A 14,871-nucleotide genomic window follows, 5' to 3' on the forward strand; every position below is an offset into this window, starting at 1 on the left:
GCAGCAGAAAAATAAAGAATACAACAACATTACAATTAAAATGTAAAAAGAATACCCGTCTCCGACATTCGCATTCATCAACACCTCCTGACCCCTGCCATCCATCCGATGAGGTCTCTCATACTTCTTCAAGCTTGGCCTGTTCGCTTGGCCTGAAGGCACCGAAAGCACGTAGCAGTTCTGAGTGACACCTGCTAATGTGTCTTTTCTGTTTTTGTTGTTTAAGTCTATTACACAACTGTCTCCTCTCATGAGACAACACCGCCAAATTTGTTTGGCGTACTACAGAGATTACATTTTGGCTGAAAAGAATAAAGGATCAAGGAAAATGGCGATGTTAGTGAGAGGAAAAGATAGAGAGAAAAGAAAATGCAGTGAAGCGCAAACCAGACAGTCAGAACCAGACATTGAAAGAGGAAGATAAAGAGCAAGACAGAAAGAGATAACATTTGAAAGATTCAGCATTGTTCAGTCCAGGTAGGATTCATACTTGTGAATATGTTGTTATAGATAAGAACTTCTGGATACCTTATGGATTATTTAAAACAGAGGATCTTAAATCTGCACATTATCTTGAAATTACTTTTGATTTTATTTCTTAATCCAACAAATCCTGTCTGGTAATGTAATGATAATTGTTTAGATTATTATGATTGAATCATTGTACAGTAAGACACTCTGAATTCAATCTTATTGATTATTCCCATAAGTACAGTACTGGTTTATTGATCATCCAATCAAATGCTGAATAAAAATACAATTAAAACACAACCACTTTTTATAGACAGGTATGGAAGCAAACACATTTCACATCATTCAACTCTCAGATTAGTAAGTGTGTGCGTGTGTGTACGTGTGTGTGTGTGTGTGTGTGTGTGCGTGCGTGTGTGTGTGTGTGTGGGAGTGTGTGTGTATCGTGTGAAAATAGAAAATGATCTGCCTTTCATGATGGTCATTCATCAAGTTATGGGTTTATTGACCATTTGTAGCAAGTACAAAGATATTAAGTTGGATCGGATCATGTGCTTTTGTGATGTGCTACAGACTACTGCAAAACGACATCAGTTTCCTTCTATTGGTCATATTTTTTAAAAGACAATCTATTATGTTTGGTGACACTCCAACATATATAGGAAAATGTGCAATTATAATTAAACTGCAAGTTTTTTAATTATTACTATTTAGTAATGCACTGTTACTATACATCAACAGGACTGTGTGCCCTCTCCTCATGCCTTCCTCGTCAGTACCACCTTGTTAACGAACCAAAGACCTGGACTGAAGCCCAGAGATACTGCAGAGAGAAGTACACTGACCTGGCCACCATAGACAACATGGAGGACATGAACAAGCTCATCAAAATAGCAGACATGAACAAAATAACTAATAACGTCTGGATAGGTCTGTATGATGACATCAAGAGCTGGAGGTGGTCTCTGGAAGACAGTCAGTACTATGGAGAGGGACAGGCTGACTTCAGGAACTGGGAGGTTAATGAACCCACAAATGGAGCTTCAGAATTGTGTGCTGGGATTGGAAGTCTTTCCAAGTGGTATGACTGTTCAGTTAGAAGACCCTTCCTCTGTAACCAAGGTAAGCACATCTGTGTCATTAACGTGTGTTTATTGATTCAACAGAGGCTGTCCAGTGTGACAAAGTGCACAGAATCTGCAGGGGGTGTGGTCCTCTCACCCACATAACTATTGACTCTGTGTAGCATTGCAGGAAGAAACTGCCACCCAGAAGCAATATTGATTCATATTTTAAGTTTAGGCTCCTCATAATAACGTTTTGGTGGAGCAAAAAAAAGGAAAACCCTGCAACCAAAAAGAGACACAGCTTGCATCGTCTGTAAATTCTCATCAAAACCTCAATATTTCACACAGGTGCAGCTTTTGTCTACTTTAATCAATTAGTGAACTGGACAGAAGCTCAGAGTTACTGCAGGCAGCACTACACAGACCTGGCCAGTGTGAGGAGCCAGACTGAGAACCGGCAGATTAAGGATATCAAACCTGCAAATGTCAAGGCCTGGATCGGCCTGTACAGAGATTCCTGGAAGTGGTCAGATGGTAGCAAATCCACCCTCAGATACTGAAAAATTACTGAACGTAATAATAACTATGGGAATGAATCCTGCGTAGCATCAGCGTTTGCTAACGCTGGCACATGGGCAGACTGGCCCTGTGATCAGACATTCCCTTTTATCTGCAATAGTGAGTTACCTTTTTTCTTTTAAATAAATATGAAACCAACAGTTTTTTTCTTGTAGGCCTATGTCCTTCTTTTACACTGTGGTCAAGTATCTGAATGTGAAATTGTGCTGATAAATGTTCCGATGTGTTGTCGAAATGTTCAGTTGTCTGTGTCTCAAGTCCCCAGAGTGCAGCAGCAGGTGGTGAGAATGAGTCTGACCAGAGAGAACTCCGGTGTGGACCTAGAGGATCCTGCTGTGATGGAGGCCATCTTACAACAGGTGAGACTTGTTGACTCATGTTGATCTTCACTTTAAAGAGGAGAGTACATATTGTTAGTCCAGACTCTCTCTCTTCCTCAGGTCCAGGTGAAGCTGAGAGAGAAGGGGCTGACTGAAGACTTCCAGCTGAGGTGAAAAAAGCAGCCAGATGGAAAGGTCTTACACAAGGAGGAAGAAGAGAGTTCTCAGAGGAAAAAGAAGAAAAGTGAGAGGAAACCAGTTCTGACCAAGAGGGAACTCTTAATTTGTAGGAAGAGGAAAGATAACTTTGTAATGTGTTGTTGTTGTTGTGGGAGAGAGGCTGAGCAGCCACAGAATAGTAAATTTGTCAGAAACCATCATTCTAAAAAATGTTTTGCTTTATCTTTTTCTTTTTTACTCATATTAATTTTCCTATTTTGTTTCACTTAATATCTGACAAACAAAATCAATTCAATCCTTTGGACTTTGGGCCAGTGTATTTTCAATGTTCTGTGTATAAAATGCTGTAATATCTTAGGGTAGCGTAAGAAAATTATTGAAAAGGAGGAAAGAAAGAATACACAAGATACATATGTATTGATTTGTTGACTTATTGATCGATTTGTGGACTTTCCATATTGTGTTTAACATCGCTTGCATCAGTGCAAACAGTTTGTTTCCATGTGGTTTGCATTCTGCTCCAGTCTGTGACCTCAGTGAACATATTCTCACTGTTCCATCGCTGAACCACATGCTTGTATGATGATGTCATACTCCAAGAGATGTGAAACACAAAAGTTAAAAACTGTAGTTACTGCAAGCTCTTTCTTTATGTCAAGCTCAGTTCCATCAATTATTTAGGAATGTGACACTTTACCCTATATGATTTACTTTCAGACTTTACTCTTTATCATTTACCTGTAACCCATGACCAAAGGGAACGCATTTTCACCACAGCATTGGTTAACTACATGATGGTCTTTTGCCATACTATGATGGATATTCAAAACACCACAGTTACAAACTGTCATAATAGCATGTTCTTAAGGCCAAGCTCTGAACCAATAATACAATTAAAACTCATCATTCAAAATATGTTCATACTGTTGCTCTTCACAACAAAGCAGTTTGATTACAGAGTTTATAAAGTTTTCACTGATCTACCCCAGACACAATAAAGTTGACCTACGACCTCTGTGTCAAGGGTGAGCAGTGCAGTATGATCCGATTCAGGTCATTTCCATATGTGATTTGAGAAATAAGCAAAAGTCTGGTTTCTAAAGTCCTATATTTTGCATGTCCGATTGTAGAAAAGACAATTTAGTTAATAGGAAACAAAAATAGTCTGAACCAGATTTTGAGAGAGGGAAAGAGAGAAAGACAGCAAGTCATCCTCCTGTCCAGGTAAGACCAAACGCTGTACATACATTGTTATCTACACATGACTTGAATTTCTTACGTGCAAATACATGTTGACTGAGCACCCATGATACTGTTTTGCCAACAAACATCCTCTTTGTGTACAGATATGGAGGGGGGAACATTCTGCGTCCTTCTGCTCTCAGGTCAGTAGCAACGTGTTTATGGGTCTGTGAGGAACAAAACCATAGAAAGCCCTAAAGGGTTTGCCTAAGAGCAAAACCAACATACAAAAAAACAAGATCCTTAATTCGTCTGACTGAGATCACATCTCGTCCAAACGACTCCATTAATGAACAACAAATTTCACCCATGCAAGCCAGCTTGCAAATGTTTGTGTCAAATAATAACACAGCGTGGAAGTGTGTAGGAAGAACGAGGCAAAGAGTGTGTTTTCTTAGATTAGGCCTAAAGCACTTTAGGGAGGCTGGGTAATAATGCCATCCTGGTTAAAATACCACAAATGGACTCATCTCATAAGCTAATGGGAAAATTCAAACTTACATTTGAAAATGGAAAGAATTGCTTTTGGTGTGACACATACAGTTTGGCAGATGTATTGAAAATGTCATAGTAAAGAAACTAGATTCTGTATACCTTGGTCTAACTCAAAATACACCCCTTTTGCTCATGCGCTTTCATTGTATCACGTCAACAGCACTGTGTACTCTCTCCTCATGCCTTCCTCGTCAGTACCACCTTGTTAACGAACCAAAGACCTGGACTGAAGCCCAGAGATACTGCAGAGAGAAGTACACTGACCTGGCCACCATAGACAACATGGAGGACATGAATAGAGTCTATGGGGCTTCCGGTGGTGACACAGGAGAGGCCTGGATAGGTCTGTATGGTGACACCAACACCTGGAGCTGTTCTCAGGGACGTAGTCCATTCTACAGAGAGGGAGAGACCGTCTTCACTAACTGGGCTGATAGACAGCCCAATAACAACAACGGTAATCAGTTCTGTGTGGGGTATCAAGGGGATGGAAAGTGGAACGATTTCGACTGCAGCTGGATAATCCCTGTGATCTGCACCCAAGGTGAGACATTAGAGAATCAGAATGCCAGAGATGCTGGCGAGAGTTCAAATTGTGTTGCTTAGTTACAGCTGGACATTTCTACATTCTGTGGAGTGAATATCTATTCCATTCTTGACAAGGTGTTCTGAAATGTTAATGTACAATAAGACAACAAGACAAGAGAGGGTGTGGTATATCCAAGCCTTTATGGGGTCCTATAAAATAAATGAGATTTTGGGTCCCCCGACTGTTTTGGGGCCCCTAATACCATTGAGTATTGTAAATGCTTGATCATTTGCACACCTACTATAAATCTAACACACCCGTTGTCAATTATATTACTTGTAGCTGTGTTGCTTACATAATACCAAGGTCAACCTGGCATATTTTGTAACCTTCCAAGGTTTTTAATCTTATCACTCACTAGTTCTCTTGTGTTAATTTGCACCTAAATATACATTATACTCTACAGGAGTGACTGTAGGAGTTTGTCTGCATTGATCAACAAATGACCTGGACGGAAGCTCAGAGTTACTGCAGTTAGCACCACACAGACCTGGCCAGTGTGAGGAGCCAGACTGAGAACCAGCAGATTGTGGATATCAAACCTGCAAATGTCAAGGCCTGGATCGGCCTGTAAAGAGACCCATGGCAGTGGTCAGATGGGAGCAACTCCTCCTTCACATCTTGGGCCAATGACGAACCTAATGACTACAGAGCAGGGCAATCCTGCAGAGCAGCAGGGATGAATTCGCCATTCATGTGGAAAGACTGGTATTGTACTGATTCCTATCCCTTCTTCTGCAACATCGGTGAGTCATAACTCATAACATATTATATATTATATACTAGAATTTCGCATTGTGGTTCATCTAATGGAATAAAGTATCGCCATGAATAAACTTAATCTGTGACCTGAAATTCATGTTCCGTTGTCTGTGTGTCTCAAGTCCCAATGAAGCGGCAGGTGGTGAGAATGAGTCTGACCAGAGAGAACTCTGGTGTGGACTTAGAGGATCCTGCTGCGATGGAGGCCATCTTACAACAGGTGAGACTTGTGGATTCATGTTGATCTTCACTTTAAAGAGGAGAGTACATATTGTTAGTCCAGACTCTCTCTCTTCCTCAGGTCCAGGTGAAGCTGAGAGAGAAGGGGCTGACTGAAGACTTCCAGCTGAGGTGGAGAAAGCAGCCAGATGGAAAGGTCTTACACAAGGAGGAAGAAGAGAGTTCTCAGAGGAAGAGGAAGGGAGAGGAAACCTGTTCTGACTAAGAGGGAGCTCTAAATATACAGGCACAAGGTTAAACTAGTTAAAAGGTTAAAACTCTGTAGTTTATACCAACACAGAGCTAAATGTATTTTCTTCCTTTGTTTTCTTGGTCAATCGTGAAATATTTTTTTCAACCCGTCTAAACTTTTTTGGGGGAAAAATGTTTTCAACTTGTAGAAACTTGTTTTGTAAAATATTTTTCAGTCTTCAGAAACTTTTGGTTTTCACACACAACGAAAGGAAAGGACAGGGGAGAGGAGAACAGAGAAGAAACAGATTTAAGCAGAGTATGGTCCTCAAAGGGTACTCATCAATAATGCAAACCTTTTTTGTATTCCTGTAGAAAAAAAAAAAAAAAGTTTTAAACTATAGGAACTTATACTCAAAAGAAATATATATTATTAGCAACCTTAAAAAAAAATGATATATTTTTTTTGAAAATAAATGTTCAACCTGTCAAAACTTATATATATTTTTTTTGTTGTTGTTGTTTTGTTTATGTTTTCAACCTGTAGAAACTAATATATCTAAAGATTCGACAGTAAAATTAAATCAATTCTACATCTTGGTATGAATCCTTTCAAACTCAAGCCAAAAGTGCTAGGTTTGCAAAACTCACCTACCCTACCTTTAGAATGTGATTAAATCAAAATACCATTTTTGAAAAGGCGGAAAGGACTATTACCAAAAACATAAAAAAAAAGTTTGATTGATGAATTTCAAAAACTGACCATGTTGTGTACTTTCAGAATAAACAAGGTTCCGTCAAGAACAGCAACGATGACAATGTTTGTTTTGTTTTCTCATTAAGAAACCAGCCTGGGGTGCGTTTCCCGAAAGCATCGTAAGCCTAAGTTGATCGTAGAGTCCATCGTACAATGGATCTTAGTTGTACGGGCCGTTTCCCGAAACCATCGTAGCTAAAGAGGCACTTGAAAATCGTCGTAGATCAACGAGAGCTCCAGACCAGTCGTAGATCGCTAAGTGCATCGTAGCACTTAGCGATCGTGAGGAGACTCAGTGGAGACACGCGTAGGCCGACCATGAAAACTACATTAAACTCATGCTGAAAGTTACTTCCGATGGAAAATGAGATTTTTTTGGTCCTCTTTTTACACCAGTTACGCTGGAACTGGGATATTTCTTAGTGAACCATACAAGTTTAACTGCCGAAACAATATCAGAATCCGGTTTATCCTCAAGTAAATTTAGGTTACACAAAATAATTTGATTTAGTGGGTTTGGCGCATGCAATGAAGGTATTTAAAAAACAAATGTCATGTCTTATTCAAAATACTATAACATTGAAATATCGCTGTTGTAATGTGCAATAGAAACTAGAAATGCATTAACGTAACGTTTTTACGAGTACAATAACACAACAACAATTGAACATTGAAGATGTTTATTAGAATTATAGGGCTGGTAGCATGCCAAGCCCGGTGGATGAAGAGGCTGGTGGCAGAGCCGAGCCTGATGTTAGGAGATGGTGGCGCCCAGGAAATAGAAAGACTCCACAGGGTTGACTGGGAAGTCACACAGGGTGAAGGGGCTGGGAGGGAGTGAAAACTTGTACGAAAATCATAAAAGCCATTGAAGATAGCCTAAGTCCTGCACTGCAGACTTGTCCCCTCTGATATGGGGAATTGGATGTGGTCTGAGATGTGGCAAAGTAATGCAGTTGTGACAGCCTGCACAGATCTTGACACTGAGGCCTTGGCGAGCCCATGTCCATCTCCAATAACCTCCAAAAAACTGCCAATGGCATAGAACCTTAACACTGCCAGTAGTTGGGTTACAGGGGTCAGTGCAAAGGACCTCCTTGTTAGCCTCTGCAGGTCTGCTTCTATGTGGTTCAGGAGCATCATGATATCATGATGTCATCTGACATATCTTACACTCATAATGAGTATAATTGATCAACCATCAATTAAAGTAGAGTTGATTATTCATGTCAGAAACAATGATTCCATGTTGAAGACATGGGGTATTCATTACTTATGTGTTTGTCATTTGTCACAATGTCATTTGTGGCCAATATGTGATAATTATAAGATTGCAAACATGGTCTTGGGAAGCTGTTGGCCTATGCAAGATTGTAGATATAGTCAGCACTAGAAAATAAGACAGTAAATATGTTGGATTGAGATGCTTGTATTTGTACATTGAATTGTTTAGTATGCTAGCTGGGACATGCCATGTGTGATACCATTCATATGCATGGTTTTTAACCTTGTAGTTCAATCAGCTCCTGCTCCTCACATGGATCTATAAGGTAAACATGTAAGGATTGGACAGGCAACACTGAATATAAGATACAATACACAATTCAGCCTTTACTTAATTTAAATAAACATTGTCTGCTTTAGGCTATAAGGTAACCTAAATGTGACACCACCTTGTTGATTGGGCAGAAGAATAGGCACAGAAATGGAGGGCCTTGTGAACTTCATCTCTTCAAACAAAAGCTTCCTCACCTCAATTTGGAGACGAGCCCACTTAATTTCCAAGACCTCCTATTGGTATTTAGCATCCTGTGTCGCTGATTGCAAGGTCCTAACACCGGTGTAAAACTCAGATGCAGCATAGTTTGCACGTTCACCTTATTGTCTTTACCTTCATGTAGCATCACATTGAAAAGTACTCAAATAAGTAGCCTATAATAAATGTAAAGTTTTCTGTAGCTACAGAAAAGATTTTTTTGTGTACCGTAATTCGTCAAATATTTTGGTTAACGTTTTAATTTTAAAGTCTTAAAGTTGCGTCAGAAGAATCACATTTCAGTACAATGGACAGCGTCTTGTTAAGTGCAACTTAAGAGACATGTACGATTGGTTCTCCTTACAAGCATGTTCGGGAAACGCACGTAAGAAATAACGATGGATCGTTATTTTCATCGTAGAGAACCCTCGTAACAGCTACGATCCATCGTTATCGGGAAACGCACCCCTGGACAGTTTGTTTAGCATTCAGTTTGCATCCTTGCAGAGAATACATTTCCATGTGATTTGCATTCTGCTTCAATCCATGTCCTAAGTGAACATATTCTCTCAACCTAGCATTGGTTCACCTCATGCTTCTGTAAGGACATTCAAAAAAGGATATTTACAAAACAGTAACCTAATTATACTATAAAGAAATGTATGCACTTTTGTTTAAACTCAGTTCCAACCATTCAGTTAAAACTTATCTGGGAAATAATTAAGATTGACCATTACACTTTATGGTTAATTTCTTACTGAATATCCGTAACTTATTTGCTACACACTTAGTGTTTAACCATGTTCATGACATTTCAAATACAAACTCCCTTTCTCTCCGGTGTACAGCCTGTGCACTAAATCACACACGGAAATAGACATACAACCAGCAATATCTCCCCTCTGGATTAGGCAAGAACATGAAAATAAACATAATTTATTAGTATACACAGATTATTCAATATTGCATTGTTATGTGTGAAATGTGTGTTTAATCGCTTACGCTATTCCGCTGTTTCAGCTCACACGCAGTCACCATACGACGGTATCAGAAGCTAGCTCTTCCAGTTAGTGATGTGTCGTTCGTGAACGATTCGTTCATTTTGAACGAATCCTTATAAGGACTCGGGAGTAACGAGTCCTCTCAACGAGTGATTCGTTCATTTCCCGACTCGGCCTTTCTAAGAGTCTTTGGATCATTTTTCACGTGACCTGCATAGGCTCTGTAGCTAGAGGAAACGAATGATTCGTTCATTTCCCGACTCGGTCTTTCTACGAATCTTTGGATCCTTTTTTCACTTGACCCGCATTGTATTTTTCCAGTAGGAGCTAAATCTTTTTTTGCGTTATAGACTGACGGCGATGGCTGCTGATCTTTGCATGGATGGACGGACGGCGATGCTGTTCAGAGTGCCGTCCATAGAGGGAGCATATATTTTGGACGGCGTCATAGCCGTCCATATGGACGGCGATGCTGTTCAGAGTGCCGTCCATAGAGGGAGCATATATTTTGGACGGCGATGGATTAGCAGGGACGTCCGTCGTTAGGGGGAGCATAGATCATGGACGGCGTCATAGCCGTCCATATGGACGTCCATAGAATGACGGCGATGGCTGCCGATCTTACGGACGGCGATGCTGTTCAAAGTGCCGTCCATAGAGGGAGCTTATATTTTGGACGGCGATGGATTGCATGTTTAGCAGGCTGTTGAGCTAACAGAACTGCCGAAGGCTACCATAGCATGTAGCTAGCTACATTAACTTTGGATGACTCAATCTTTTGTCAAGTTAATTTGTATGAATTGCATGTTAGTGTAGGCCATATATTTACGCCTTTATTATTTTTTTTACATAATCAGCAGTATAATCTCATGACAATATAGACTTGAAAAACAATATGTTATGGTTTGGGTTTGCCTAGATATAGGCTACATATATTTTAATTATTTCGAGAATTGTTAATAAAGACTCATTTAAAATTTTAACATTGTGTTATGACCCTATGAAATACATTGCCATTTAGGTCTTTTTAACCGTCAGTTTAAAGTGTTTTATGGGTGGATTTGGAGCCACCAGTCAGTAACTCCAATGTTGCGCACGAACTTTGCGCACGGAGACAAACGCAAAACAACAAACACTCGCTTGGAGCGGAGACCAATGCAAAACACAATACGATGTGTTGAGCCAAACCAAAGCCGTCAAAGGCTACCATGAATGTAGCTACAGCAACCGTGGATGACTCAATAAGTTTTGTCACGTTATTTTGTATGAATTGCATTTAAGTGAAGGCTATATATTTACGCCTTTATTTTATTTTTAACACACAAAAGTAGGCCAATCAACAATAGAATCTCATGACAATATAGACTTGAAAAACAATATGTTATGGTAAGGGTTTGCCTATATATAGGCTACATATAGGCTATTTTAATTATTTCGAGAATTGTTAATAAAGACTCAATTAAGATTTTTACATTGTGTTATGACCCTATGAAATACATTGCCCTTTAGGTCTTTTAAGCCGTCAGTTTAAAGTGTTTTATGGGTGGATTTGGAGCCACCAGTTAGTAGCTCCAATGTTGCGCATGAACCACTTTGAGCGGAGACAAATGCAAAACGTAATAGCCCATAGGTCTAACACTCCAAATTTTAAAATTTTAAATGAGTCTTTATTAACAATTCTCGAAATAATTAAAATATATGTAGCCTATATCTAGGCAAACCCAAACCATAACATATTGTTTTTCAAGTCTATATTGTCATAAGATTATACTGCTAATTATGTAAAAAAAATAATAAAGGCGTAAATATATGGCCTACACTAACATGCAATTCATACAAATTAACTTGACAAAAGATTGAGTCATCCAAAGTTAATGTAGCTAGCTACATGCTATGGTAGCCTTCGGCAGTTCTGTTAGCTCAACAGCCTGCTAAACATGCAATCCATCGCCGTCCAAAATATAAGCTCCCTCTATGGACGGCACTTTGAACAGCATCGCCGTCCGTAAGATCAGCAGCCATCGCCGTCATTCTATGGACGTCCATATTGACGGCTATGACGCCGTCCATGATCTATGCTCCCCCTAACGACGGACGTCCCTGCTAATCCATCGCCGTCCAAAATATATGCTCCCTCTATGGACGGCACTCTGAACAGCATCGCCGTCCATATGGACGGCTATGACGCCGTCCAAAATAAATGCTCCCTCTATGGACAGCACTCTGAACAGCATCGCCGTCCGTCCATCCATGCAAAGATCAGCAGCCATCGCCGTCAGTCTACGCAAAAAAAGATTTAGCTGCCTCTCTATTTTTTAGAAGAGGAAACAGTTTCCTTATTCCCTTTCGCGTGGCCGCTGTTGAGACGTGAATGATATTCGCTCAAGTCATAATACTGACTGGTTTTGTTATTTTCACTTTACATTTACACTTACAGTTTAGTGCAGTGAAATGAATGAATATGAATATTGGGCGAGGGCGAGAGAGCGAGCGACAGAGAGAGAGAGAAGCAGTGGAAGTCGGTGAGGTAAGCACTCTGTCTCACCTCCCCCCGATTTGTTTCTCTCCAACAAAAACCGTTTCTGTCTTCACAGAGACAATGTAATCAAGACACTTGCTTATTGATTTCACAATTTATTGATGACCATAGACGTGGAAATAGCTTGGACTTTGGCGGAGTAGAGTAGAGGGGAGGCACTCCCTGTCAAACAAAATGAGGCAGGAAGCAAAACACAGGAACATGAGATAGGCAGACGAGGTGAGTGACATCACAGCCAGCTATAGCCAATACTAATTAAGGGCTACTGTACGCCTTCCAGCTCATAGCCATTTCTAGGCGCCGGCGGGAAAGTGCCAGACGCACTGTGTTCACACTGTGAGCATTTACTTCGTTGCTCAGGGTTTCATTATTTGGGAAAAACTATCTCTCCCAGGTGTAAGCCTGTCGGTAATCGTGGCAGGTGAATTCCTCACACATCTCAACACGAAAGCGAAAATTGATCTTTCCGCTTTTTACTTGGAGACTTGTGCGAGGTTTACAACAGGCTTGAGGCGCGTCTTCGCGCAAGAAGGTGGAACGTATACCCTTTCCAAAACTTGTAAGGGCGTAATAATTAGTCTGTGAAAGACACAGAGAAACACAAATATCTGACGAGGCAAAATCCATTTGGAATCCCTGCCGGACGCATTTTATAGGTCTCGAAAAGAGGACATGTCCGGGTAAAAGAGGACGTCTGGTCACCCTATACATACAAACTTTGGTTGGGCAATTCAGCCGAGGTTGGATAAAAACATGTTTTTGTTTTCATGCAAATAGCCTGCATTTATTTACTCATCCGAAGCTTAACCCTCTAACATAAATGTTGCAATTTTGAGGAGTAATCCCCCATTAGTGCATATGCATATGGTACTATACTAGTTTCTTTTTACAATAAAGGAGTCAGAAAGTTTGTATATCTGATTGCAACTACAAGAATGTTATACTGACAAATAGCCACACCACATTGTGCCGATGCGTAAATGGTAAGCTTTTTGCAATTCTCTTCACGCAACAATGTTTGCATCAATTCCAGGAGGCCCAATTTGAGGAATAACTTGTGCGTATTGGCATGAGTTACTGGTAGCCTACTGGAGATATTTTCCACGGAAGCACAATTTCTCTTTTAGAATGTTTTATTTTGTTAAATTTAATAGGCAGTAGGCTAGGCTGTGTGTGTTATACGCAGTGTTATACGCGATATCAGAGGACCTCTCTCATCGGTGGTCGGAGATGAATGAGTCGGATGTCATGTTGTAGCCTACAAACAAATGGGAGGTACTAAAGCGCCTGGACATCACAGCCAGCTATGTCCGAAGGGCTCCAGTCCCATAAGCCTTCCAACCTTGTATATATGCTTCCAGCTCACACCCATTTCGGATTGCCGCCAGGATAGTGCCAGCCAGACGCACTGTGTTCACACTGTGATATTTAGGCCAACTTTGTTGCCCACGGTTGATCCAGGATCCGAAGAGGATTGTGCCATGTATTCATTTGACTATTAATTCAAATAGAAATTGGTTTGATTTTGGCGGAGCGAGTTGCTGCGTCTGTAGCCTAACAGTGTCTGCGAGAAATAGCTTTCCAAAATGATCGGTTGAACAAGATGTGGGTGCGTAACAGGAATTGGACAACAAGCAAGTAGGTGGCTGATAAACAGTGCACACAGTGCATGCCTATCAACTCGCTACGAAGCTGCCCGCTGTCCCATTCGTTTCAATGGAGCTAGAAACAACAGCCCTGACATATCACTGCGAAGTTTTGCTTGTTTGGGGATATTCATCAAACCAGTTTTTCAGTTGCGTCCAAAATATCTCTCTGGATGCAATAGGCAAATAATAAAATATAAATTAAACACAAGTAATATTTAAAACATTTTTGTCTAGGTTGTCTAGACTTGTCATTATTAGTACACTTTATTGCTTGAATTTTGAAGTTAACAAGTTTCATTTGTCTCGTTTCATTTGTCTTATTATAGACAGGAGGCAACATCGCAGCCAGCTATGATAACCAATCCAAAGGGCTTCTGTGATACGCCTTCCAGCCCATTTCGGGTCGCCTCCGGGAAAGTGCAAGACGGTGTTCACACTGCGAGTATTTACTTCGTTGCTCGATCCAGGATCCGAAGAGGACAGCCCCATGTCGTGAACGCGTCCTGGACAGTGCTATGCACTGCTGATGGGGCTTCATCATTTGTAGTCCTAAACTGCCTTATAAGCCAAATGTTCTAAAATCAGTTTCCAACCAAAACGCATCGCTCCAAAATTCTGCTTGATAAGGGTAGGCCTATAATCAGGCGCGGATTAATGTACAGGCTTGTCTAGGCTGCAGCCTAGGGGCCCCACCTGTGCAGGAGGGCCCGGATTGGCCGGATTGTTTTTTAATATTTTAAATGTACTTCAGCAAGAACAAAATAAAGACCCTAATTGGCCCATAAGAAACTTTTTCTTTTTTAATAAGCAAATAATTGGGTAGATGTGACTTTGGTCACATCTGTCCAATCAGCTGCTGCTGGTCAAATCATGTCAATCATATTCATTGCTCACTGCTATTGCTAGATGGCATAGTGGCAGAATGAAAGTATTAAAGTGGAGCAAAAAAACGCTAAATAAAAAGGTTAAAATAACAACATGACCAAGATATCCTGAAACAAATCCAGAAATTGAATAGATACTTCAAGGCTGCTGGATCTTCATCCAGTCGAA

The 14,871-nt window shown here is 40.5% G+C and overlaps 1 pseudogene; it reads left to right on the forward strand.

Moving 5' to 3' along the window:
* The first annotated feature begins 3,965 nt into the window (after window positions 1-3,965).
* LOC124483710 lies at window positions 3,966-6,506 on the forward strand (annotated as a pseudogene).
* Window positions 6,507-14,871: the final 8,365 nt, after the last annotated feature.

Source organism: Hypomesus transpacificus, chromosome 21 (assembly GCF_021917145.1).
Source record: "Hypomesus transpacificus isolate Combined female chromosome 21, fHypTra1, whole genome shotgun sequence".
In the NCBI taxonomy this organism is placed as follows: Eukaryota; Metazoa; Chordata; class Actinopteri; order Osmeriformes; family Osmeridae; genus Hypomesus; species Hypomesus transpacificus.